This window comes from Pelodiscus sinensis, chromosome 5 (genome assembly GCF_052426305.1).
Source record: "Pelodiscus sinensis isolate ZL-2025 chromosome 5, ASM5242630v1, whole genome shotgun sequence".
NCBI lineage: Eukaryota > Metazoa > Chordata > Testudines > Trionychidae > Pelodiscus > Pelodiscus sinensis.
In genome coordinates, this window is record NC_143056.1 from 11,308,042 (window position 1) to 11,311,810 (window position 3,769).

General features: G+C 55.1%; 1 protein-coding gene and 1 non-coding gene across 2 annotated transcripts in view; both read right to left on the reverse strand.

Annotated features, from left to right (window-relative positions):
- ARMH4 (armadillo like helical domain containing 4) overlaps nucleotides 1–3,679 on the reverse strand; it is a 152,321-nt gene extending 148,642 nt beyond the window's left edge. Inside the window, exon 1 of the mRNA XM_075926317.2 lies at nucleotides 3,517–3,679. The gene's annotated coding sequence lies outside the window, so the exon portion shown is untranslated. The remainder of the gene's footprint in view (nucleotides 1–3,516) is intronic.
- TRNAK-CUU (transfer RNA lysine (anticodon CUU)) lies at nucleotides 3,540–3,612 on the reverse strand. Its single transcript has one exon. It is a non-coding gene; the product is annotated as a tRNA-Lys (tRNA).
- Nucleotides 3,680–3,769: the final 90 nt, after the last annotated feature.

The window sequence follows — 3,769 nt, forward strand, 5'->3', positions numbered from 1 at the left end:
AAAATTAAGGATCAGACTACCATTAATTTATACCAATATGCCTGCCTCATAGCTATCTCCAGCTAAATGGTGATTTTCACCTACACTGTACTAACTACTGAAATACATGGATTCTTGTGCTTTTAAATCCTTAATATGAATGTGTAGATCACTGTTTAGATTTTTGTTTTAAGAATCTTTCATTACCACTAATAGGATTTTCATGGTTGATTCCTCCCTTGGCCCTTGCAGACTATTGATCAGTTTCTGGAGGTTACTAAAATGTAGTTTTAGAAATAAAATGTGCTTATATAGAAACAAAAATTACTGATTTTGAAACTAAACATAGTGTGGCGTGCAGTGGTATTTTTTTAATAGGTGTGTCCAAGAATCACTGTGTGAAGTTTTCTGGCTTGTATTACACATGAACTCAGACTTAATGATTATAGTAGCCTCTTCTTGCCTTAAATTGTTTTCTTTGCCAGCGTTATTGAGGAATACGTTTGAGCTAAGCAGATCTAGGCAGAATATCTCTAACATTAGCTACATTAATTTTTGTGTCCACACCTGGCATCTAGGCAGAATTTATCTGCGATAGTTTGTAATAGAAATCTTTGAACAATCACTGATAATGGCAAGTATTTAGCGCACTCCCCAATTTTTTTCTTTCTTACTATATATTTTAGAAATGTGTGTCTGCCTATCCATCCGTCTGTGAGCCCATTTGTTGCAAAACTCCTCCTAAATGGTAAAAGCGAGGACCACTAAATTTGGCATGCAGCTTTCTATTGTCATAACTTAAAGCAGGGTCATGGTGTGTCCATGCCAGGACAATGGGATGTACATGGAATGTGATTGTTTCACATCAAATGGAAAGGGAGAGCTGTGGGAGCAGGGACGGTTTTACTCATGAATGACCAAGGGGGGACAGCAAGTGCCCCAGCCCCAGAGAACAGCTGTTGGCTGGCAGCACAGCTGCCTGCCACATCTGCCTGCCTTGGGGAGCAACTGCTGGTTACTATGCAGCTCCCACCACCCCCAAGGAGCAGCCACTGACAGTGCCATGCAGCCACCATTGCCCCTGGCTGGCTCTACTGAATGCCAGAGAATGACCTGCATGGCACCTCTGCCCTGGGCCAGTCTCAGGGAGGGCTGGTGGGCAGCTTGCACAGCCCCTTCCAACTCCTAGGCTGGCCCAGGGGAGAAGCCTTGAAGAAGACAGCCCTTTGAGTGAAGTTTGCATGAGGCATGATGCTGTTGTCCCTGCCCCCACCTCTCCACATGCACACTGGTGTGAGACAGTCTTGAACCTTGTTATATCTGTTCTGGAAAAGTAAAAATGATTATCATCTGACTTCTGCCTAGTGTTAATCTGGAACATCGTAAGGCAGAGTTTCCTAAAACACTTGCATTTGGCTTGCCTTAACATTATAGAATAGCAACAAATATGAAAGCAGCCTGGTTAAACAATCCCCTCAGATAACCTTTTTAAAAATAAAGAATTAGTTTTCTTGTGCCACAGGGCCCAAAACTATTCCAAAAGCTAAAGGCACCTGCCAGTTTGTAGGATTGGGCCCCTGAACAAATACACCCTCACATGGGGCTCTCAGATATCACTCCTGGAGAAATTATGCACCACTGCAGAATTTGCGTTCCCTGCAGAAAATACATTTTGCCAGCGATACACTGCAATTACTTCTGCCCACCAGGGAGCAGTATCATGCTAGAACAGAGGGCAGCTGGAGCATGTGCAGGAGCAGCCAGTTACAGAGGGGGAGGAGAGGCTTCTTTCTTTACCCTGGCCGCACTGAGGAGACAGTTATGGGAATATGGGGGGAAGGAGGAGAGAAATCAGGGCACACGGGGTCGTTGGGGGAGTCACTTAAGCTGGAGTTCAGAAGGGCTAGCAGAGAACCAGGCTGGAGTAGAAGCATTGCATGGGGGGTGCAGGCACACATGGAGGGGGAGGAGGTGGTGGAGTGGGGGTGCAGGCACAAGGAGGGGGGGCAGGCACAAGGAGGAGATGGAGTGGGGGTACAGGCACACGGAGGGGGAGGAGGTGGAGTGGGGGTACAGGCACATGGGGGGGAGGAGGTGGAGTGGGGGTACAGGCACACGGGGGAGGAGGTGGTGGAGTGGGGGTACAGGCACACGGGGGAGGAGGTGGTGGAGTGGGGGTACAGGCACACGGGGGGAGGAGGTGGTGGAGTGGGGGTACAGGGGGGGGGAGGAGGTGGTGGAGTGGGGGTACAGGCACATGGGGGGAGGTGGTGGAGTGGGGGTGCAGACACATGGAGGGGAAGTGGTGGAGTGGAGGTGCAGGCACATGGAGGGGGAGGAGGTGGTGGAGTGGGGGTACAGGCACACGGGGAGGAGGTGGTGGAGTGGGGCTACAGGCACACGGAGGGGTCGGAGGTGGTGGAGTGGGGGTGCAGACAGGAGGGGAGGTGCAGGCACAGGGGGAGGAGGTGGTGGAGTGGGGGTACAGGCACATGGGGGGAGGTGGTGGAGTGGGGGTGCAGACACATGGAGGGGTCGGAGGTGGTGGAGTGGGGGTGCAGGCGCACATGGAGGGGGAGGAGGTGGTGGAGTGGGGGTGCAGGCGCACATGGAGGGGTCGGAGGTGGTGGAGTGGGGGTGCAGGCGCACATGGAGGGGGAGGAGGTGGTGGAGTGGGGGTGCAGGCGCACATGGAGGGGAGGAGTGGGGGTGCAGGCGCACATGGAGGGGTCGGAGGTGGTGGAGTGGGGGTGCAGGCGCACATGGAGGGGGAGGAGAGGGAGGAGTGGGGGTGCAGGCGCACATGGAGGGGGAGGAGGTGGAGTGGGGGTGCAGGCGCACATGGAGGGGTCGGAGGTGGTGGAGTGGGGGTGCAGGCGCACATGGAGGGGGAGGAGGAGGAGTGGGGGTGCAGGCGCACATGGAAGGGGAGGAGTGGGGGTGCAGGCGCACATGGAGGGGTCGGAGGTGGTGGAGTGGGGGTGCAGGCGCACATGGAGGGGGAGGAGAGGGAGGAGTGGGGGTGCAGGCGCACATGGAGGGGGAGGAGAGGGAGGAGTGGGGGTGCAGGCGCACATGGAGGGGTCGGAGGTGGTGGAGTGGGGGTGCAGGCGCACATGGAGGGGTCGGAGGTGGTGGAGTGGGGGTGCAGGCGCACATGGAGGGGGAGGAGAGGGAGGAGGGGGGGTGCAGGCGCACATGGAGGGGGAAGAGGCGGGGTGCAGGGACATATGCTGATAGGAGGAAGGGGGCTGAATGGGGTGCAGGAACACAAGGGGATTGGTGAATGCAGGACCTTACGAAGACAGGGGAAGGCAGGGGCTGAGTGGGGGTTCCCCACCCTTGGAGAGGGGCCCGGCTAGAGAGGCCCCTGCAGCGCTGCACGGTACTTCCTCCACCCCCCAGGTTCACCCTGCGGGGTTGTGTCTCGCTTTGCAAAGCGTATGGCCGAACCTGGCTCCTTCGCACGCAAACTGAGCTGTTGCCATCGCTGTTGGGGTAAAATTACAAGAACCAAGACAAGCCATCCATACTCACTAACAGTCGAAGAACAAAATCATCGCCCAACGTGGGGCTCGAACCCACGACCCTGGGATTAAGAGTCCCATGCTCTACCGACTGAGCTAGCCGGGCGTTGCACAATAGCTTCCTCCAGGGGCTATTCGAAATGTAGCCTGGAGCATGCGTAGAACTGATTATCTCGAGGCGCACTTACGAGACTCCTCCCCTCTCGAGTCACAGTCTCTGGCCGGCCGCGCCCTCGCGTCAGTGCCCCGTTGACGTTCACAAA